This window comes from Sinohyriopsis cumingii, chromosome 5 (genome assembly GCF_028554795.1).
Source record: "Sinohyriopsis cumingii isolate HCF-2022 chromosome 5, ASM2855479v2, whole genome shotgun sequence".
NCBI classification, from domain to species: Eukaryota; Metazoa; Mollusca; class Bivalvia; order Unionida; family Unionidae; genus Sinohyriopsis; species Sinohyriopsis cumingii.
The window spans coordinates 72,430,597-72,455,867 of record NC_142965.1 but is presented as its reverse complement, the minus strand read 5'-3'; the positions used below and the strand labels follow the sequence as shown (position 1 = coordinate 72,455,867).

The 25,271-nt window shown below is 38.1% G+C and overlaps 1 protein-coding gene across 1 annotated transcript in view; it reads left to right on the top strand.

The window, feature by feature from the left end:
• Window positions 1–25,271, top strand: part of LOC149799434 (von Willebrand factor D and EGF domain-containing protein-like) — an 86,282-nt gene that overhangs the window by 5,715 nt on the left and 55,296 nt on the right. The gene's annotated exons all lie outside the window — the stretch shown is intronic.

The following is a 25,271-nucleotide window of genomic DNA, read 5'->3' as shown; positions in this document are numbered from 1 at the left end:
TATATGAAGAAATATTATCGTGTCCCTTTATACATTTAATAATTGATAATTACGTCGATTCGTATTTTTCCATTTAACAAAAATCAGTACAGTGCTTTCCTGTTCTCAGTAGAACACGTGCATTTACATACTCGATATTATTAAGAATAATGTTGACCGATAAACCCTCTGTACATCTTGCATCAATTTTTCCCCGTAATAAGTGTATTGTTTTCGTCAAAGTTAGTGGTAGTTCCATCGGTGTGAAAAAGAACAGTTCCAGCAAGATGATTAGCGTATCAGTAGGCTGAAGAAGAAGAGAAAGAAAACGAAAGATGAGTTAGATAAATAGAACATGGTATATACCGTTTTAAAATGTTTCACAGTCTCTGCTAGTGCAACTATTCAATCATTAAATATGTATTGGTTTGTGACGTTAAACATGGTGCATATTTGGGACAAATTAGCGTACCAACATGCTTTCTTTTTCTGTTAGAATTTGACATTTTTACTTTATTTCTTAGAGTAATTGACATGCAATTTTAAGTTTTATATCACATTTAAGATGAAGATTAGAGGACAAGCTGTGAAGTCATTTCTATATATGCCGTACCTATGTTAAACATTCTCATTTACCGATCGTCCAACAAACGTTTTCAGAGGTTTGTGAAGAACGGTAATCGGTGATCACTTTGATTGTGTCACTTTTCACCAACATCGCAAACACTGCATAATAGAGCTCCCTCTATACACTGCAGCATTCACTATCCAATGATTTACTAACAACAAGAAAAGGGATGACTGGTTTACATATCTACTGACACTTCACATTGTGAAATCAAATGGACTTGATAATAAGTGACTGAACACATTTAAGATAAACGATCACAGCTGAACGATATTTTGCCATACGTGTTCCTATTCTCGATTCGGGTAGAGTGCCAGTTGCTTTTTGCGGTCTTTCTGTTTTCAACATGAGGAGCTCTGAAATAAGCAGATACATTCGCCAACATATTACAACGAATACATTCATTTATCAAAAAGAATCTGAAAAATGGGATAACTAAAACGACATCAGCAGAGTTCGCCCTTAGCATCAAAAGGTGATTTGGGTTGACTTTAAAACCAGTAATGATAAAATATAGCATGTGGTTCTCAAATTACTATTTTGGAACAATCTTCTACCTAGATACGATCGTTTCAACATGCGCTAATAACTTCATTAACAAGTCAAAATATCTGCCAGTAAACAAAATGCACTCATTACGACCTTGCCATCAATTCATAGACCAACGTAGCTTCAACAACCTTTTAAATTTTTTTCATTAACATATTGATGTATTCAACCTTATAGTAATGAATTCATGTTATCATTCCATTTATAACATGTTTCGACCAAACTTACAAAGCTTTCAATAAATCTTATTAGAATGCATCTGTATAATTATTTCCGAATATACATACCTATTAACAAAATTAATTGAAACCATACACCTGCCCACCTCTTCTTCAATCAGTCCATGCCTGCATCGATCCTGCGTTTACTAGGAAAGATGTTTGAGTCAGTTCTACGTTTGGGGTAAACAATTTCTGTCGAACCCAAATCTTTCTGGTAACCGAAATTTGTACGAATGTCTCGTCTTTTTGAAAAGAGAAAGTTGTGATTGATACTGGGTTCAGTTTTTGTATTCATAAAAAAATCTGCTTAATAATTTTATTTTGGAATCGTTCCCAAATTTGCTTTTATCTTGATTTTCGGGATCGAGCTCTAATCTACATTCCTTTTTTGTATTAGCCTTATTGTCAGCACTGGATCCGCCGCCGGATGTCTTGTAATTAAACTTTTGTATTGATTCAAAGTCTCTAAAATTTAATTTGCTAATCAGTTTCATGTATTTTTGCTACGTAATAAAGCCTAACTAATCTAATAATTGAAGCTCAGTTCCAAATCTGCCATGTTGTTATTTATGGGTTTGATAACACGTTTGCTTTTATGGAAGATTTCAATACTTATATTATCAATCTGTATTCTAAAAAATCCTTGCATGAGTCTCTCTTCAACTCTGGCATAAAAATATTTAGGGTCCGAATCTGAATTTGTAAACTTCCCTGAAACATGATCAGTGGAATAAGTTTAAAGTTATATAATACTAAAGACAACTGCGATTATTTAATAATATAGTCAAAAAAACGTATTAAATTAGCAAAGCTTGTGTTTGAAGACACTACTGTCCACTAAGGATTCAAAAATTTATTGAAATGCGTATACAAATATGCATAACAATTGTATTTGTATGCCTCATATTGTATTTGCACGTAGTAAGTTAATATTGTAGCCAAACTTGTGATAATATCGTTGTCAACGATTGGAGGATTGACTGCTAAATAATGCAGATTAATCTAGACCATAGAAGCTGAACATCATGAAACCAAATCGCGATATTTCAGAATTTAGAGAACATTCCAATGTTATGCCGGTGTCGGCGGCGTAGCCACCGCTCAAGCGATTGTCTTCAAGCGTATCGCTATATCTGTGTAAATTATACAATGTAGAATTGATGTTGTAACATTGCTAATGAAACAAAATGTTCGAGTATCGTAATCGCATAATTAGCCACGGTAAATTAGATCGGTAAAGGAAGCGAACAAGAACAATTATATTTGCAACGGCAACTTTATTTAACATGGCATTCACCTTACCACTATAATGTCTAGTATCAAAAAGTAGTAAGAATGAATGGGACTTTAGGTGATGTGATTTGAAGTGATGTGATTTTCATTTTTAACGTAGCTTTAACACTTTTTCAGTCATATCGCTACGATGTCTGCAATGTGGCAGTTTATAGTGATGTCTAGCACTGAGGCATCATGCCGCAGACATGTAGCATGATGTCCCACCCAGTCACATTAACCTGACACCGGGCCGACCAGTCCTAACACTAACCTCTTAATGCTGAGCGCCAAGCGAGGCAGCTGTTAGTACCATTTTTGTAAGTCTTTGGTATGACTCGGCCTGGGATCGAACCCACGACCTCCCGCATCCGAGGCGGACGCTCTAACCACTAGGCTACCGGAGAGGTGTTGGGACATTAGGAATAAGGGGTATTCCTAAAGTCCCAACAAAATAAGGGGTATTCTATTTCAACGCAAGGAGTTGAATATGTAATGTGTGCCGTTATATTTAAGTTATTACATCAGTGCCGACTAACCCAAATTACAATTTAATGTCTTTCGTTGCCTTGAAGCAAAAACAAAACATGTCATTGAATTTAAATTACCATATTTGTACCTTGACACACCGTATGCAGTGGCATTGCAAATATAATAATTAAACAAGCATATCGTATGGGGATTTATCAACTGTATTCATATCGTTATATCCATTCTCTCAGTCTAATGATAGCTATTTATATCTTATTTGGACGTACATAACTCGATATTTATATACTGATATATCATGCCCATGCATTGATTAACATGTTTTATCTTGCATGCAGAATAGCTCTTGGCCTTATATGACGTTTTAAAAGAACGTTGTTCAGTAAAACAAACTGCGTTTCTATTCTTAGTACTCATGTATGTCTTATATGTGGATTACGCTACCAGATATCCAGAAGCCATAGCTTTGCCATCAATTGAAACCGAACGTGTAGCCGAAGCGCTCGTAGACATGTTCAGTAGGGTCGGAGTGCCCGAAGAGGTTCTTACGGATTGTGGAGCGCAATTCACCTCAGATCTCATGGCAGAAATTAGTAGGTTGTTGTCCCTTAAACAGTTACTCACAACACCTTACCATCCTATGTGCAATGGATTGGTCGAGAAATTCAACGGCACATTGAAGCAAATGTTGCGGAGGATGTGTGCGGAAAGACCGAAGGATTGGGATTGATATCTGAACGCCCTTCTGTTCGCATATCGTGAGGTTCCTCAGGAAAGCTTGGGTTTCTCCGCGTTTGAACTATTGTACGGTAGGACAGTTCGTGGTCCTATGCGCATACTTCGTGAACTGAGGACAGACGAGGTCGCGGACGAAGAAGTTAAGACCACATACCATTACGTAGTTGATTTGCGCGAAAGATTAGAAAGTACTTGTCAAATGGCGCAAGACGAACTCGCGAAATCTAGTCGTAGGTACGCCAAGTACTACAACCGAGAAACTCGGAGTAAAATGTTTGACGTAGGCGATCAAGTGTTGGTGCTTCTCCCAACGAATAACAACAAGCTGCTAGTCCAATGGAAATGGCCATATGAAGTCAGACAGGTGAAAGGCGAAATGGATTATATCATTGATGTGGAGGGGAAGTCCAAGACTTTTCATGCCAATATGCTTAAACTCTACGTAGCGAGACCTGGACAAACGACTGATAAAGGGATTTTGAATGTAGCATGCGTAGCGGTGACAGAGGATAGGTCTGGTGACAAAGCGGAATTCGTCTCTAGCACAGAAATGCCCCTTGAATACCCCATGGACGTTGGTAAAGAAAGTATTGACCAGATAAATGTATGCCCGGATTCATCGGAGGGTCAACGTACACAGATTATGGAGGTTTTGTCCAAATATCCAGATGTGTTCACGGACAGACCAGGCCGTACGGGTCTAATTCGACACGAGATCAAATTGAAGACCACTGAGCCTATCAGGATTAAAGGATATCCGATACCCTTTAATGCACTGTAGACAATAAGCGAAGAAGTGATGAAAATGTTAGACCAGGGAGTGATCGAACCTTCAAATTCCCCATACTCGTCCCCCGTGGTGTTAGTCAGAAAGAAAGACGGGACCAACCGGTTTTGCATCGACTTTCGGCAATTAAACAAGATCACCGTATTTGACGCAGAACCAATGCCAGATATGGAAAGTGTATTTTCAAAATTGGCAGGTCATAAATACATTTCCAAATTAGATCTAAGCAAGGGATATTGGCAGATACCCATCGCCGATAATGCCCGCGAGTTGACGGCATTCGCGACTCCCAAAGCACTTTTTCAATTTAAAGGGGGGATGAAATTGCCCATTGCTTATGCAAGTAGGAAATTGCTCCCTAGAGAGAAAAAGTACTCCGTGATTGAAAAGGAGTGCCTAGGTTTAGTATGGGGAATAGAAAAATTCCATACGTATCTTTTTGGGAGGGAGTTTACCTTGCAAACGGACCATCAGCCGCTTTCATACTTGAATAAAGCAAAGGTCACCAATGCAAGATTGATGCGTTGGGCGTTGTCTTTGCAACCATACAGTTTCCGAATCGAGGCAATTCGAGGGTCAGAAAATGTGGGAGCTGATTTTTTAAGTAGGGTGTAATTAGCAGATCATTTCGTTCGGTCTGAAAATTGGTAGTTTTAATAATGATTCATTGTTCACATTCCGTGATTGTTCTAAAAGTGATACCACTTTTTTTAGGGGGCAGGTATTGTCACGGAATGGTGTAAATGTTGTTAATTAAATACATGTACTCGGGTTTCGTTTCTTTTCGCTGTACAACGATACCCGAGGGTGATTATATTAGGGTCTATTGTATTTCGAAATCTTGAGTACGATTCGTCCTATGCCACACGTGCAAGGTGCCTTCGATAAGGCAAAACGAAAATTCTAAAGGTATAAATACGTTACTGCATGTAAAGGACCTTTACAATACTAATGGTTTTGTCAGCAAGCGGCCTGCTAAAAGGATTCGCACAACTCCAGCTGTAGGGCTGTTTTTGATGGTAGGAATATCCGGGGTGGCCGGTGTTGTCTGAGAGTAGGAATATCCGGGGTGTCCGGTGTTGTCAGAGTGTAGAAACGTCCGTGTGTCCGGAGCGTTTAAGGTGCCGGAGCGTCTAATGTCTAGCGTCCGGAGTGTCCAGAGTGACTAAGGTGACCCAGCTGTAGAGCCGTCAAAGGACCAGGGGGTCCGGAGGGTCTAATATTTCAAGTGTCCGGAGGGTCTAATGTTCCGAGTGATCATAGTATTCCGAGGGTCCGGAGTCTATAGCAGTTGTGAAATTGATTCGGAGGAGCTGTGGAGCGGATATGGTGCACGGGTGACGGAGTGCATCTCCACACATGTATTTTATTAGCTGTATGCTAATTTTGGGTCAGTATGACCCAGTGTATTATTCAGGACTGGAAGGATAGATTGTATATCCGTCCTTGTGTTTAGTGACATAATTTCGCTACCTGAGCGAATACATTTTTGACTATGTGTAAAGACTTGCATCGTTTACTATTTGAGTGAACTATATTCATCTTTCCATTATTGAATCATTTGTGAAATCATTTATCCTGTGTTTTAGGGTTACTGAACTAATTTATTTGTATATTGTTTCCATCTTTGAAACTGTGCGTTTTTATGTTAAATAGATCCAATATTTGGATTATAAATACGCACACATCTTCATAATCCACTACTCATATAAATCGCCACATTAAACCATATCTGTGTCGTCAAAACGTGTTCTGTTGTCAATCCGAAATATCCTACCCGGTTATCTTGTTACACTCTTCATGACAGGTGACTAAAATGTGATACCCCCATTTCTTACCTGTGTCAAGTGGCAGTGGCTTTTCATTGTTTTACAACTTTAGGTGAAGTAATAAACGTCTGTAGAAGGAGATACATAGACTAACGTATTACAACAATTACGATCAGTTATCAAAAATAATAAAATATGGAATAAGACAACAGACATGAAGTGACTTTATTGAGGATCTGAAAACATGGAAACCTACCTAAATAATACCTAGCATAAATATGTACATAACTTCATTCACATGTCAGTTTAATGTATAGTGAACAATATTTACAGCTCCCTTTCTCTCAATCTCTTTCCTTACCTCTCTCTCTCTCTCTCTCTCTCTCTCTCTCTCTCTATATATATATATATATATATATATATATATATATATATAAATGCCGTCAAACCGCTATATAGGATAATCACATATTACTTCACAGATGTACGCACTCGTCCATTATTTCATGATTACAATGTTCTAGCTATGCATTAAGTTTATGAATTATTTTTATTTAGGACACGCTTATATCAATAGATCTGATTTAACTATCAATTTGTACATGTTTTTATCAATCCGGCTAAGAATCTTATGTATTACGCTTACGAATGTACATACCTATCAACACAACTAATTCCATCAATAAACCTCCCACATATCTTCATCACTTAACTCATGCATGCATTCATATCTTTAGAGCATATTCATTTTACCTTATCCAATCGTTTTGCTATAAAGAAGTTAGTTTACATTCATTCGTTTAGTGGATATACTGACAGGGCCGAGTAGGGTCATTCTTGTGATCAATCCCACATTTGTCTGATAACAAACGTTTGGGACAGACATGTTGAGAGTGAGTTCGAAATCCTCTTGAGGAACAACGTGTGGGTTCAGTACTAAACTTTACTGATAAATATTTTCTCGGGTTAAATCCCATGTCAAGCGTAAGCGTCCATGGTAAGCGAAATTTTGGTTATGCCTCGCATTCATTAGAAGAAACTGTTGGGTTTCATCCAGAGAGTACACGCGATCTGTCTTTTTGTATCAATCGAAAATCTGCCTGGGAAGTGACTTTTGGGATATATCTCGAGTTTGAATATTTTAGAATTTCGGGACCAAGATTTTGTCAATACTAGCAAGATATGATTGGAATCAGCTACAAGTTAGCATTTTACTTGAATATTAGGACTGTTTCCAAGTCAGCTTCATCATAGACTTTATGGATCATTTCCATGTCTTTTTGATAGCTAATATAGCCTCATTTATCAAATATGTCAAGCTCAAGTCCTACTCTTCTGTGTTGAATGATTATGGGACTAATAACGAGTTTGCTTTATGGAAGATTTCAATATTTATTACCAGCATGTATGTAATGAAATCGTTGATGACTCGCAAGTAAACTCTGAAACGAGAATATTCAAGGTTCCTCTCTAATACGGTATATGATGGTTACTCTACAATACGCTCACTAACATATGATTCGTATAATAGTATTCACATCGGCAATTACTGAAATAATCTTTTCAGAACAAAGTATGTATTCAAACAATAACAAAACCTGATTTTACAAATCACGTATGTTCCACCAAAGACCGGAAGTAATTAGAAAGTTAGGAAAAGAAACCAAACATTATTATTTCTTTGAAAGATTAATCTATCGGCGTACGCATATAAAATTGGATAATAAATGTATGTTTATACATCGTGTGAGAATTATGTTTTTTGCATTTCGATGAAATCATATTGGGCCTAAAGTTGTACAAGTATCGTTGCCAACCACGTTATGAATGACGACTATGTATACAGAATAACGAAGTACAATCAAGAGCTGTTGATGAACAGGAAATCAACTAGCTAAGTCTCGGAATTCAATGGATTCACCATTTACGTGGTGGCGGGGGGTGGGGGGGCTGATAAAGAAATGAAATTGTACAAGCGGTAAGAGGTATAGCTGCATCTTCAAATAACAGACATAACTATTTTGTATTAGTTTAAATGATGACTAAACCAAATTATATCTGACTGTCTTTCCTTGGTTTGAAGTAAATACAAGTTATGTTATTCAATTTATATTACCATCGATTTGCATCGATTACAATTTTAGACTGGTATTGGTGAAACATTATGCATATTGTTTGAGGAAAATTCATTTAGCCATACCGTTAGATACATACATACATACATACATACATACATACATACATACATACATACTGATGATGAACACGTGTTTGATAGCTTCATATATCATATCCACTCATTGCTTGACATGTATTAAATCACATACAGATTGGCCCCTTGGTCATACACGATATTTTAAGGTGAATATAACTCATGCATGCAATTATTTATATATATATATATATATATATATATATATATATATATATATATATATATATATATATATATATATATATATATATATATAAACTATCAAAAAGCATATATATCAAATATCATAAATAAAACTTAGTTAATCGTAATTCTGACCCTATGGAGATACGAACACAGTTCTGAAGATAAAGGGAACCTATTGCCTTGATGGCAAGCTTCAGTCCATAGTCTGACTGCGACACCATATATAAGGTAGCTTCATTAGATTGCAGTAGGAAAACTGCTCAAACAGTGGAAAACATGTTTAATCGGTATTAAACAAACCGGCCTCCAATAAATAGGACGTTAAACAAGACAAAAGACAAGAATGTCTTATATTATTTAATCAAAATGAATAACATAAGAAGTTCAAACAATGTATTATATTGATAGTCTTTAAAGTATAAATACGCGCAAGCATACATACGTACTAGCATTGTATTATTTCCCACCAATCTGCTTAAAATTTGAAGTCCACTGTCCTGCATGAAGATCTCACAGCGACCACATAGGGGTCATGCCTTCCTGACCTATGTTATTACCATAATAGCTAATTGTATAAGCCAATCGGATGAAGTTTTCTATCTTCGAGTTTAGGATACTGATCAGTAGAAGTGAAGAGCATCAGTGTGTGCCTATTGCTTTGCCTCACATTCAAATATGTGAAAGCTGCATTTCCACCTGCTAGTTCTAAGGTCACACGATCCTGACACCTGAGCGTTGCTGTCAGCTCTTCAACTAGGATAGTGGATATCTAATTTTAATTCAATTGCATTTCACAGTAACTTGATAAACCATATATCACTTATTTTAGTATTGAAATAAGCCGAAGCTGCGGTTGCTGTTGCTGTTGTTGTTGATCATGAATATTATGATGATGATGACAAATGGAACTGCTGCAATATAAATTTGGACCCCGTTCATTAAGTGAATACAATATACAACATACAGGAAGGAGTACGAACAACGATACACTTTCTAATATTTTCCAGCATCCTTCGTGTTTGTAAAAAAAAAATATTGATTATAATGGATCATCCAGTCACTTGTAATTTATATGTTTCTACGGGACGTACCTTTAATTTTCTGTTAAAGAGCCAGACTTCTAAATGATATAATTTTATCCCAATACAGATCTGTTGATGATAAATGTATCTGATTGGCACTGATATATTTATGTTCTGGTTATAGTTTTCCTTCTAGGTCCATTTGTGGTAGCAACGCATACGACAATGCGTTTCATTTCGTTTTACGTAAAGTTACAAATAGAAACGTTATGTCACTAATAATTACTTTCAGACAAATATTTTGCTAGAACGTATGGTGGATTTTAATACATTTAAGGCTCTTAGAATATAACAAGCTATGATGTGCTTACTGAAGCCAATATATATATATATATATATATATATATATATATATATATGGTGTATTATTTTGGCTCGTTCTACCGAAATGTGATACATGAATGCATATATGTTCCTGTGGTACGCACAATCCATATAAAGCAGAAAAGATTCTGAAAAAGGCAATATTAGCTCAGTTATAAAAGTCCAGTATTGTACATGTTAAAAGTATGAATACTCCTTTGATAGGATCACTATTGAATTATATCCTATTACATAGCGTTTTGTCAATCGTGTCAAATGATGTTGATCAAGGTAAATACTTTTGACGCGGATCCTATTTACACCAGTGACGGTGGATGGTTATCGTTTCTCACGTGTTGAGTTACTATTCATTGATGAGTGACTGTTTAATACGTAGCAAAGCCTACATAATGGCTTTAATCGTGCTCTTTAGCTGTGGATAGAGGAATGACAAATTAAATATTTCTAAATTGTACCCTATCGCCTCAACAATTATGTTTATTTTTACACTAGGAAGACAATTATTATATTTGTAATACCATTGCAAGTTTAATTGTATGAGACTGTATTCTGCAGTGATTTGTATTACATTGTTCAGTGTTAGCGTTATTATAGGCACATTCGTTTTTCATAAAAACGCGTACCAAGTGCAATACGAAGGAATTTCGAGGGACATAGTATATATACGACAAAGCTGATATTCCTGATCGTAGGAGTCAGGCAAATGGATGTTAGTAGTGTAGGGGGTCACTTTAGCGACAATGGGAATTAGCATTAAAAAGCATTAAAAACCACCCTGGGTCACTTTAGCGACAATGGGAAATTTAACATTACGAAAACCCCTGGGCCACTTTAGCGACAATGGGAAATTAACATGGGAATATATTTGGGTCTGTTGAGCGACAAGGGAAATTAACATGGCAATAGAGTGTGGGTCTGTCTAGGGACAATGGGAATTTAGCATGGGAATAGAGTGTGGGTCTGTCTAGGGACAAGGGGAATGGAACTGGGGACTAGAGTGTGGGTCTGTCTAGGGACAAGGGGAATGGAACAGGGGACTATAGTGTGGGTCTGTCTAGGGACAATGGGAATTTAACATGGGGAATAGATCGTTGGACTGTCTAGGGACAATGGGAAATTTAACATGGGGAATAGATCGTGGGACTGTCTAAGGACAATGGAAAATTTAACATTACGGAAACCCCTGGGATACTCTAGCGTCAAGGGGAATTTAACATGGTAATATATCGTGGGACTGTCTAGCGTCAAGGGGAATTTAACATGGAAATAAGTCGTGGAACTGTCTAGCGTCAAGGGGAATTTAACATGGGAATAAATCGAGAGATTGTCTAGCGTCAAGGGGAATTTAACATATGGAAATTTAACATGGTGGGTCTGTATAGCGTCAAGGGGAATTGAACATGGTGGGACTGTCTAGGGACAATGATGGTAGAGGGTCAAACACAACAGAGACAGAGACATACATACACTAGTACAAGCGTGAGATTTATATATAAAGCATTACCAAGACCTGAATCTTGCTGGGGTGACCAAACATTTGCATAATTGTAATGATGCTATAAATAGCTATAATCAAGGAAATGCTCAACGACAAAATGGATGTGTCTAAAAGTAAAGCTAAAATGACGAAATTGTCCCAGAATTTAAAGGAAAATGAACATATCCCCGAAAATTAAGTTACAATGGTTTAGACTAAAATGGATACAATTAGTAACTACTTACAATATCAACTTGTGTGACGATCGTGCATAAACACCCATGTATCTATTTATAGCTATAATCAGCTAAAATTCCTATGAAATCTCACTATCTATTTATAGATACAACTTGTAGGTTATTCTTTTGGAAAACCCCACTATCTTTTCATAGCCTCAGCTTGAGTGACGTTCCTGTTTATGAACTCTAGTACATATGTATAGCTACAACCTGTGGAAAACCCCAAGTCCATATTTATAGTCTGAAAATGTCCAGCGTCAGTGACGTCACTGTACTGGAAACTAGGGGAAAAATGTCAACAGTGTTGCAAGTGGCTGACCTGAATACGCGCTACTGTAGGCAGGTAGGTAGAATGTATTTGATAGGGATAAAAGGAGTTTTATAGGGAAAAACAGAGACCAATACACACACATACACACGCGCGCACGCACACCACAAAGGGAAGAAGAAAAAACAAACCCAAAATATACTATTCACACAGGGAAGAGGAAAAAAACCAACAAATATACTATCCAGACTTTCTTACACTAACACATACATACACACACATCGAAGAATAAAACCAAAATTAAAATATACTATCCAAACAAACGTACGCTAACGCATACAAACCCAAAATATACTATCCATACAAACGTATGCCAACGCATACAAACCCAAAATATACTATCCATACAAACCTACGCTAACGCATACAAACCCCAAATATACTATCCATATAAACGTACGCTAATGCATGCAAACCCCAAATATACTATCCATACAAACGTACGCTAACGCATACAAACCCAAATATACTATCCGTACAAACGTACGCGAACGCATACAAACCCCAAATATACTATCCACACAACGTCGCTAACACGTACAAACCCCAAATACACTATCCACACAATGTCGCTAACACATGCAAACCCAAAATATACTATCCACACGGAAGGAAGGGAAAACAAACCCAAAATATACTATCCACACGGAAGGGAGGCAAAACAAAACCAAATATACTATCCATACAAACGTACGCGAACGCATACAAACCCCAAATATACTGTCCACACAACGTCGCTAACGCGTACAAACCGCAAATAAACTATCAACAAAAACGTACGCGAACGCATACAAACCCCAATTATACTATCCATTCAAACGTACGCCAACACATGCAAACCCCAAATATACTATCCACACAACGTCGCTAACGCGTACAAACCCCAAATATACTATCTACACAAACGTACGCGAAAGCATACAAACCCCAAATATACTATCCATACAAACCTACGCCAACGCATACAAACCAAAATATACTATCCATACAAACGTACGCTAACGCATAAAAACCCCAAATATACTATCCATACAAACGTAAGCTAACGCATGCAAACCCCAAATATACTATCCATACAAACGTACGCCAACGCATACAAGCCCCAAATATACTATCCGTACAAACGTACGCCGCGAACGCATACAAACCCAAATATAATATCCACACAACGTCGCTAACACATACAAACCCAAAATATACTATCCACAAGGAAGGAAGGGAAAAGAACCCAAAATATACTATCCACACGGAAGGGAGGGAAAACAAAACGAAATATACTATCCATACAAGCGTACGCGAACGCATACAAACCCCAAATATACTAACCACACAACGTCGCTAATGCATACAAAACCCAAATATACTATGCACACTCGGGAGGAAGAAAAAAAAAAACAACCAAATATATGATGTACACAACGTACGCGAACACACACACACACACACACACACACACACATACACACACACACGCACATCACAGACTGAAGAAGAAAACCATTATACACTATCCACACGGAGTGAAGAAATAACCCTTTATATATACTATCAACACAGAGTGAAGAAGAAAAAGTTTTTTGAAAGCACTCACCTGCAATGACCAACTCTGCCAAACACCTACACCCCACACCCCACCCCCACCACTACAAACCCATTTAACCCGTTATTTTATGGCATCAGTGTGTGATTTTGGAAACATCAAGACACAAAATGATGGATGAATAGACTGACTATTGTTTACCGACTTGCATGCCTAAAGAGCGTGCGTGAAGGAAAACATCCTTCCATTTCAATTCTAACTAAAACATGATCCAGAGGGATAGAGAGAGGTGAAAGAGCACAATTTCATAAAGTGTGAGTAAAAACAAACACGCCATCCTTATTATACAATGTCAAGACCAAGAGACACTTAGGTTTTCTTTCTGGTCTATTCTCTTTTAGAAGGTAGTATGAAATTTCACATCAGGGCCAACGCATCGGCTCACATTGTCAATTTTTCCATTTCCATGTCTTCACTGGCACAAGTTTTTCCTCATCTTCAATTTCTTCTTCTTCTGAATCCCTCTTCTCTTTTTCGTCTTGTTTCTGTTTCTTCCCTTTTCTCTTAGGGCACTCTGAATCCCAGTGTCCTTTCTCCTGACAACGATATTAGGTATCTTGACTTTTGTCTCTCTTTCTTAGACGAAGCAGGTATTCTGGAGACAAATACCCATTTACCTTTGCAGATATAGCAAACTTCATCAGCACTTACACACTTTCGTATGACTCTCATCACATCAACGACCAAAAGAGTAAGTTTCGTTGCCACTTTCGCCTGTGAATTATGCTTTCGTATGACTTTTAGCATATATTTGACCAGCAGGTCGATCTGTGCTGACTCTTCCATCTTCTTGATCGTTTGAGACTGGATACTCTGACGCTAAGACACTCTCCCTATATACAGGGACCTGCTGCGTATGAAACCTAGTCAAATGTAATTTTGCAATAAGATGAAACAATTTCATTGAGAAAGTAAAAGGCAATGACGTGCCGTGTCACCTCACACAAGACCTGAAGTGTTAGCTCAAATCCGTGTCAGCGATTTCGAAGACGACATAACTGAGCTTTAATCAATGCTCTCCATTTATGCCACAAAACCGCGAGTCCTGATTCACGCCAAAAGAAATTTCGTTCGGTCCATAAAAAATAGTATCACATCTGAGAAACGTAAAAACAAACTTCCAGAAAACTGAGAACGACGGCTTACACCTACAACGTGAAATGTATGAGTTCAAGTAGTGCGTAAAACTTAGTCAAATTAAATTTTTATAGTCAAGACGAAACGATCTCTTTTCGAAGAAGAAAGCAGACACCAAGCGACAATGGCGATCCGTGTCACACAACACTTTTCAAAATGTGTATTATTAGAGATTTGTCCTAGCGATCTGCACGGTTAAATTAAATGTTGATGTATTTTGCAATAAGACGGACACAATTTACATGGGATCGCCCATGGTACCATTGTTCGCGCATTAGTTGAATGTTTTAAATATTTTTCATATAAATCGCTTATAGGATAGACCCAGTAAAGCATGGTCATTCTCGTCACTGTGCGAATAGCTACTCAAGTCAATTCGAAGTGAACGCAGTAAGAAAATAAGTATAGCCAATGAAATGGCTTACAACGGGTGATGCATTGTTTTGTTCTAGGACTGTGTGGCATAATAATCCCTACGCTCTTGCGTTGTTACCGTTACAGTGCAGACAGACTGGAATGTGAACTTACAAGCCCTCTTTGTGTATTGTACCATTTCTACTTACCAATTCAAAATACTGAGCGTCACAGTATTGGTTCGCGTTTTCAAGCTGACCATTTTTTTATATCTTACTTAAGCATTTTAACATAAACATTCACATTCACATCGGTAGAGTCAGAACAGACGTGTTAGAGTATTGAGGGGCATGTTATCTTTTTTTTTATTCAAACTAATAAATTTGGGGTTTGTATGAAGTAAAGAACCGAAAGTACAGTGAACCTCAAGGATGATGACCCAATCTGTCTGTCTATTGATGCGTGTATTTACTTAAGAAGAAATATGACCTCTAAAACACAAAGAGATACGGCAAGCATGATTAGAATGAACACAACGATGTTTTCCTTCACGCCCGTGTAATTTAGAGTTTCAATCCTCTTTGAAGACAAACTTGGTCTCCTTTTGAAGGGCCTAAAATAAAAAAAAATGAAAAATCTTAAGCACTTTGCTATAGATAATTTCATCACCAGACTAAACAACATAAATACCGTTATAACACCAGAAAGCCTTAAATCTTCTATCAAAAGGAAATGCATCAAAAAATTAAAGATTAACGATGACTAACCAATGAAACAGAATTTAAGAAAGGCAATGACATGTGAAGAAATGTCTCTCACTTTGGAAAGGTAGGTGAATGTAATCTGTCATGTACCATCAACTTGAAAAAGTTATAAACAGAGAGAAATCTGAATTCAAAATTCCTTTTTTGTAAAAAAAATTGTTTCGTTTCTCTTTTCTTTTGTGGAACAAATCTAAGCACTAATATAGAGTGGAAAAGGGAAAATGCACATAAAAGCTTTGATATTTCTGAAAAAATGAGGGGATATTCCTAACGTTCATAATCACCTATATATGCTTGGACTTGTCTGTGACTTATCCACAAAACAAGATGTACATATTTCTGGTCAAGCTGCAAGTGTGTGCGTGTTTTGGAAAATTGTAAAAATTGGATATACAATTTTCTCGTGACACTTATAAAGTGAAAAGTCTGTGCAAGTGTCAAAAGCCAAAGTCATATAAGTTTTGTATTTTGTACGGCTTGTAAAGATTTCCACTTTAGAAAATGTGAAGTATCACAAGTTATTATCACAAACAGAAGTGGAACATAGGGGCTTGCAAGAAAGAAAATAACCCAGACAGTTGGTGTCATCAAGAGTGCTAAAGACGGTACCCGAACTTGCTTGCTTGCTTACTTGAATTAAAGTGATTTTCGCTCCAATGGAGCATGTATCACTGGTTTAATCACGCACCGCGTGATTTTTAATTACTCCTGGGGAAGGAAAGAGAGCCTCATTCCCCAGGCTTTTATGTACTCACAGACTACTTTTAAATTTAGCCACTCAGGTGTAGGACTAACTAGTCCTTAACAACCTGACGGAAAGGCTTTAAACATGAGTGGGAATAGTCTCACCACACACTCATTTTTCTTAGTTGGTTTGAAATGCCTCAGGTGTCAACCCAAGCTGTTTGTAAAGCCCGCTACGATTGGTCGGTAGCGATGACGTCACATTAGGACACATGGGCGTGTGGCAGGTGGAAATCGTTCCACATTCTGCCACGTGTACGATGTCCGAGCGTGGTAAAGGAGGAAAAAAGGTGCTCAGCAAGCCAGCGATGGATGTTAAGTACTCCCCAAAACGCCAGCCCGTACTTATTTCAAATCAAGTCCCGTTTTTCTAATGGACAATAAAAAGTACCAATGATGTGTTTTCCACCTGTGCAATTAGTTCAAATCTAACGAGTCTGTTAAATTTCCTACATCCTAACGTATCTATCTAATATTAGTACTTAGTATACATAAAAATAACCATACTGGTCTTATTTAAATTAATATGTCTAAGCGACATATAGAAGTTTTGTCACTGTTAGGTTTAACAAGTTAAGTTTGTTTTGGTGTTCCAATGGGTCAAGTTTGTTTCGAGAATAGTTTAGTCAAGGAGGGATACCAAGCCAAATATGGTTCCCTATTTAATAAAAGGCAATCTTTTGGAGCCCTAAAATGGGCTGTTTTTTTCTGCTAGAAGGTACCACGTCTCTCTTTCGCCCTCACGATCTTTCCCGCACTCCTAGTCTCATGATTCTTGATATCAGGAAATGCGTAGCCATGATGGGCGACAATGTAAGCAGCGGCTTCTACAAGTTCACTGAGGGGGTATCCAGTGTAGGCTTGTCTGTAGAATTGGGGGGGGGGGGAGAACTCTGACCCCAAATCCCCATTGAGAAGGTCTTGGTTTAAAGGTGCCTAGAGATTTGTAGGCAACGAATTGTATGGCTCTTATACACTGTCTTGCTTTGTTGACGTCATACAATGCTTGATCTAGCCCCATTTCGGTGTACTTCTGAACGAGGGTCAGCGTCCCCCTCCTCCTCCTCAACCGCCTCTATTTCCTCTTCTGGTTCTGATACTAATTCTTCAGTTGAGGTAGATAGTTTCAAATCCGCTTCTATGGTGTCTGTCGCTGTTATTGTTGTTGTGATTGTTCTTTCAGCTGGGATTGCCTGTAGTATCGGAGTGAGAGAAGAACGTAGTGCCTCCGATAATTGAGTCTGAGTTTGCCATACCGTTTGTCTAACATAATTGGCCCTTTGGTCTGCCGCCTTTGTTCGGCTGTTGACTAGATGTTATTTGTGGTCTCGAGGTGGGTGGAGTGCTAACTGGCTGCGTCTGCATTTCTTGCTCCCGCTGCTGTTGCGTATATTTCTTCCCTCCACGCAGAGTTCTGGGTCTAATTCTTTTAATTTCGTTGTACCAGAACTTACATTATCCATATTATTACCAAAAAAAAAAAAACGCACACTTAACACTAACAATAATTAAGTGATTTTGAATAAAAAATGTTGTTTTGAAGAAAGAAAAATGCCTTTGTGATTTGTTTGGGCTATAGGTATCCTGATTCATGCTCTTTGACTTCTTACTATCCCTCTCATGACACTCATTGAACGTTCCGACTCGAAAACCGTGTAGGGATGTTTTCCTTCGCGTCCGCGCTTTGACTGTAAAAACGGGGCAGTCTGCCCATCCATTGTCGACTCATCTTCCTACGAAGATGTGCTCCAGACTAGCTAAGTTGAACGAAGCCTATGCGAATTTGCATAGGGTCATGACAAGTCTGATATCGCGACCTGAAGAGATAGACAATGTGAGAATGTTGAACGTCACTGAAGACCTGAAAGAAGAGCTCTTCAAGGAGGAAATAAAGAAGGAGAACGAAGAATGGACGGAGAAGTACAGATTTCAGAAACAGCAGAGAGAGCAGCAACAGCAGCAACAGAGCAGCAGCATGAACCTGACAGAGGCTTTGTCGACTGTCGTATCGATACCAAAGAGTTCTTCTTCTTCTCTTTCCGAACAAGCAGACCTTATCCTGTGAGAAAGCCTGTCGTCAGAGGAGGCAGCCATCTTATAATCTAAAAGATCGCCATAGCTTCAAGTTCACCAAAAAAAAAAAGAATAAAAACAAAATTTTTTTCAGGGCTGCCCCATACTCTCGAAAAGAAATAACATTCCATTGCATAGGATATGTTAGTCAGTTAGAAGAAAAAACAGAAGTGAGTCTATAAGCACATGATTTCTTTATCTTGGTTAGAAAGTGTGACTCTAAGCCATTCGTTTCCGTCTCCTATCAACATTTTTAAAATAGTGATGGTCAGTAAAACGTGAGTGAGTGTTTCTTTTAGGTCTGTGCGGTTTGTTTTTTTTTTTTTTTTTCGTTTTTTTTTTTTGGTGATAATATGGATAATGTAAGTACGGGTACAACGAAATTAAAAGCATTAGACCCAGAATTCTGCGTGGAGGGAAGAAATATACGCAACAGCAGCGGGAGCAAGAAATGCAGACCCAGTCAGTTAGCACTCCACACACTTCGAGACCGCAAATAACATCTAGTCAACAGCCGATTTGAAATAAGTACGGGCTGGCGTTTTGGGGAGTACTTAACATCCATCGCTGGCTTGCTGAGCACCTTTTTTCCTCCTTTACCACGCTCGGACATCGTACACGTGGCAGAATGTGGAACGATTTCCACCTGCCACACGCCCATGTGTCCTAATGTGACGTCATCGCTACCGACCAATCGTAGCGGGCTTTACAAACAGCTTGGGTTGACACCTGAGGCATTTCAAACCAACTAAGAAAAATGAGTGTGTGGTGAGACTATTCCCACTCATGTTTAAAGCCTTTCCGTCAGGTTGTTAAGGACTAGTTAGTCCTACACCTGAGTGGCTAAATTTAAAAGTAGTCTGTGAGTACATAAAAGCCTGGGGAATGAGGCTCTCTTTCCTTCCCCAGGAGTAATTAAAAATCACGCGGTGCGTGATTAAACCAGTGATACATGCTCCATTGGAGCGAAAATCACTTTAATTCAAGTAAGCAAGCAAGCAAGTTCGGGTACCGTCTTTAGCACTCTTGATGACACCAACTGTCTGGGTTATTTTCTTTCTTGCAAGCCCCTATGTTCCACTTCTGTTTGTGATAATAACTTGTGATACTTCACATTTTCTAAAGTGGAAATCTTTACAAGCCGTACAAAATACAAAACTTATATGACTTTGGCTTTTGACACTTGCACAGACTTTTCACTTTATAAGTGTCACGAGAAAATTGTATATCCAATTTTTACAATTTTCCAAAACACGCACACACTTGCAGCTTGACCAGAAATATGTACATCTTGTTTTGTGGATAAGTCACAGACAAGTCCAAGCATATATAGGTGATTATGAACGTTAGGAATATCCCCTCATTTTTTCAGAAATATCAAAGCTTTTATGTGCATTTTCCCTTTTCCACTCTATATTAGTGCTTAGATTTGTTCCACAAAAGAAAAGAGAAACGAAACAATTTTTTTAAAAAAAAGGAATTTTGAATTCAGATTTCTCTCTGTTTATAACTTTTTCAAGTTGATGGTACATGACAGATTACATTCGCCTACCTTTCCAAAGTGAGAGACATTTCTTCACATGTCATTGCCTTTCTTAAATTCTGTTTCATTGGTTAGTTATCGTTAATCTTTAATTTTTTGATGCATTTCCTTTTGATAGAAGATTTAAGGCTTTCTGGTGTTATAACGGTATTTATGTTGTTTAGTCTGATGATGAAATTATCTATAGCAAAGTGCTTAAGATTTTTTAGTTTTTTTATTTCAGGCCCTACAAAAGGAGACCAAGTTTGTCTTGAAAGAGGATTGAAACTCTAAATTACACGGACGTGAAGGAAAACATCGTTATGTTCATTCTAATCATGCTTGCCGTATCTCTTTGTGTTTTAGAGGTCATATTTCTTCTTAAGTAAATACACGCATCAATAGACAGACAGATTGGGTCATCATCCTTGAGGTTCACTGTACCTTCGGTTCTTTACTTCATACAAACCCCAAATTTATTAGTTTGAAGAAAAAAAAGATAACATGCCCCTCAATACTCTAACACGTCTGTTCTGACTCTACCGATGTGAATGTGAATGTTTATGTTAAAATGCTTAAGTAAGATATAAAAAAATGGTCAGCTTGAAAACGCGAACCAATACTGTGACGCTCAGTATTTTGAATTGGTAAGTAGAAATGGTACAATACACAAAGAGGGCTTGTAAGTTCACATTCCAGTCTGTCTGCACTGTAACGGTAACAACGCAAGAGCGTAGGGATTATTATGCCACACAGTCCTAGAACAAAACAATGCATCACCCGTTGTAAGCCATTTCATTGGCTATACTTATTTTCTTACTGCGTTCACTTCGAATTGACTTGAGTAGCTATTCGCACAGTGACGAGAATGACCATGCTTTACTGGGTCTATCCTATGAGCGATTTATACGAAAAATATTTTAAAAAATTAAACTAATGCGCGGACAATGGTGCCATGGGCGATCCCATGTAAATTGTGTCCGTCTTATTGCAAAATACATCAACATTTAATTTAACCGTGCAGATCGCTAGAACAAACCTCTAATAATACACATTTTGAAAAGTGTTGTGTGACACGGATCGCTATTGTCGCTTGGTGTCTGCTTTCTTCTTCGAAAAGAGATCGTTTCGTCTTGACTATAAAAATTTAATTTGACTAAGTTTTACGCACTACTTGAACTCATACATTTCACGTTGTAGGTGTAAGCCGTCGTTCTCAGTTTTCTGGAAGTTTGTTTTTACGTTTCTCAGATGTGATACTATTTTTTATGGACCGAACGAAATTTCTTTTGGCGTGAATCAGGACTCGCGGTTTTGTGGCATAAATGGAGAGCATTGATTAAAGCTCAGTTATGTCGTCTTCGAAATCGCTGACACGGATTTGAGCTAACACTTCAGGTCTTGTGTGAGGTGACACGGCACGTCATTGCCTTTTACTTTCTCAATGAAATTGTTTCATCTTATTGCAAAATTACATTTGACTAGGTTTCATACGCAGCAGGTCCCTGTATATAGGGAGAGTGTCTTAGCGTCAGAGTATCCAGTCTCAAACGATCAAGAAGATGGAAGAGTCAGCACAGATCGACCTGCTGGTCAAATATATGCTAAAAGTCATACGAAAGCATAATTCACAGGCGAAAGTGGCAACGAAACTTACTCTTTTGGTCGTTGATGTGATGAGAGTCATACGAAAGTGTGTAAGTGCTGATGAAGTTTGCTATATCTGCAAAGGTAAATGGGTATTTGTCTCCAGAATACCTGCTTCGTCTAAGAAAGAGAGACAAAAGTCAAGATACCTAATATCGTTGTCAGGAGAAAGGACACTGGGATTCAGAGTGCCCTAAGAGAAAAGGGAAGAAACAGAAACAAGACGAAAAAGAGAAGAGGGATTCAGAAGAAGAAGAAATTGAAGATGAGGAAAAACTTGTGCCAGTGAAGACATGGAAATGGAAAAATTGACAATGTGAGCCGATGCGTTGGCCCTGATGTGAAATTTCATACTACCTTCTAAAAGAGAATAGACCAGAAAGAAAACCTAAGTGTCTCTTGGTCTTGACATTGTATAATAAGGATGGCGTGTTTGTTTTTACTCACACTTTATGAAATTGTGCTCTTTCACCTCTCTCTATCCCTCTGGATCATGTTTTAGTTAGAATTGAAATGGAAGGATGTTTTCCTTCACGCACGCTCTTTAGGCATGCAAGTCGGTAAACAATAGTCAGTCTATTCATCCATCATTTTGTGTCTTGATGTTTCCTAAATCACACACTGATGCCATAAAATAACGGGTTAAATGGGTTTTGTAGTGTTGGGGGTGGGGTGTGGGTTGTAGGTGTTTGGCAGAGTTGGTCATTGCAGGTGAGTACTTTCAAAAAACTTTTTCTTCTTCACTCTGTGTTGATAGTCTATATAAAGGGTTATTTCCTCACTCCGTGTGGATAGTGTATAATGGTTTTCTTCTTCCGTCTGTGGTGTGCGTGTGTGTGTGTGTGTGTGTGTGTGTGTTCGCGTAGGTTGTGTAGATCGTATATTTGGCTGTTTTTTTTTCTTCTTCCTCCCGAGTGTGCATAGTACATTTGGGGTTTGTATGCATTAGCGACCTTGTGTGGATAGTATATTTGGGGTTTTTATGCGTTAGCGACGTTGTGTGGATAGTATATTTGGGGTTTGTACGCGTTAGCGACGTTGTGTGGATAGTATATTTGGGGTTAGTATGCGTTCGCGTCCGTTTGTATGGATAGTATATTTGGTTTTGTTTTCCCTCCCTTCCGTGTGGATAGTATATTTTCGGTTTGTATGTGTTAGCGACGTTGTGTGAATATTGTATTTGGGGTTTGTAAGCGTTAGCGACGTTGTGTGGATAGTATATTTGTTGTCTGTATGCGTTCGCGTACGTTTGTACGGATAGTATATTTGGGGTTTGTATGCGTTAGCGTACGTTTGTATGGATAGTATATTTGGGGTTTGCATGCGTTAGCGTACGTTTGTATGGATAGCATATTTGGGGTTTGCATGCGTTAGCGTACGTTTGTATGGATAGTATATTTGGAGTTTGTATGCGTTGGCGTACGTTTGTATGGATAGTATATTTGGGGCTTGTATGTGTTAGCGTACGTTTGTATGAATAGTATATTTTGGGTTTGTATGCGTTGGCGTAGGTTTGTATGGATAGTATATTTGGGGTTTATATGCGTTAGCGTACGTTTGTGTGGATAGTATATTTGGGGTTTGTACGCGTTAGCGACGTTGTGTGGATAGTATATTTGGGGTTTGTATGCGTTGGCGTAGGTTTGTTTGGATAGTATATTTGGGGTTTGTATGCGTTAGCGTACGTTTGTGTGGATAGTATATTTGGTGTTTGTACGCGTTAGCGACGTTGTGTGGATAGTATATTTGGGGTTTGTATGCGTTGGCGTAGGTTTGTATGGATAGTATATTTGGGGTTTGTATGCGCTCGCATACGTTTGTGTGGATAGTATATTTGGGGTTTGTATGCGTTAGCGACGTTGTGTGAATAGTATATTTGCGGTTTGTATGCGTTGGCGTAGGTTTGTATGGATAGTATATTTGGGGTTTGTATGCGTTCGCGTACGTTTGTATGGATAGTATATTTGGTTTTGTTTTCCGTCCCTTCCGTGTGGATAGTATATTTTGGATTTGTTTTCCCTTCCTTCCGTGTTGATAGTATATTTTGGTTTGTATGTGTTAGGTGACGTTGTGTGGATAGTATATTTGGGGTTTGTATGCGTTCGCGTACGTTTGTACGGATAGTATATTTGGGGTTTGTATGCGTTGGCGTACGTTTGTATGGATAGTATATTTGGGGTTTGCATGCATTAGCGTACGTTTGTATGGCTACTATATTTTGGGTTTGTATGCGTTAGCGTACGTTTGTTTGGATAGTATATTTTAATTTTGGTTTTATCCTTCGATGTGTGTGTGTGTGTGTGTGTGTGTGTGTGTGTGAGTGTGAGTGTGTGTGTGTATTGGTCTCTGTTTTTCCCTATAAAACTCCCTTTATCCCTATCAAATACATTCTACCTACCTACCTACAGTAGCGCGTATTCAGGTCAGCCACTTGCAACACTGTTGCCATTTATCCCCTAGTTTCCAGTACAGTGACGTCACTGACGCTGGACATTTTCAGACTATAAATATGGACTTGAGGTTTTCCACAGGTTGTAGCTATACATATGTACTAGAGTTCATAAACAGGAACGTCACTCAAGCTGAGGCTTAAAAAGATAGTGGGGTTTTCCAAAGGAATAACCCACAAGTTGTGGCTATAAAAAGATGGTGAGATTTCATAGGAATTTTAGCTGATTATAGCTATAAATAGATACATGGGTGTTTATGCACGATCGTCACACAAGTTGATATTGTAAGTAGTTACTAATTGTATCCATTTTAGTCTAAACCATTGTAACTTAATTTTCGGGGATATGTTCATTTTCCTTTAAATTCTGGGACAATTTCGTCATTTTAGCGTTACTTTTAGTCACATCCATTTTGTCGTTGAGCATTTCCTTGATTATAGCTATTTATAGCATCATTACAATTATGCAAATTTTTGAACACCCCAGCAAGATTTCAGGTCTTCGTAATGCTTCATATATAAATCTCACGATTGTTCTAGTGAATGTATGTCTCTGTCTCTGTTGTGCTTGACCCTCTACCATCATTGTCCCTAGACAGTCCCACCATGTTCAATTCCCCTTGACGCTATACAGACCCACCATGTTAAATTTCCATATGTTAAATTCCCTTTGACGCTAGACAGTCCCACGATTTATT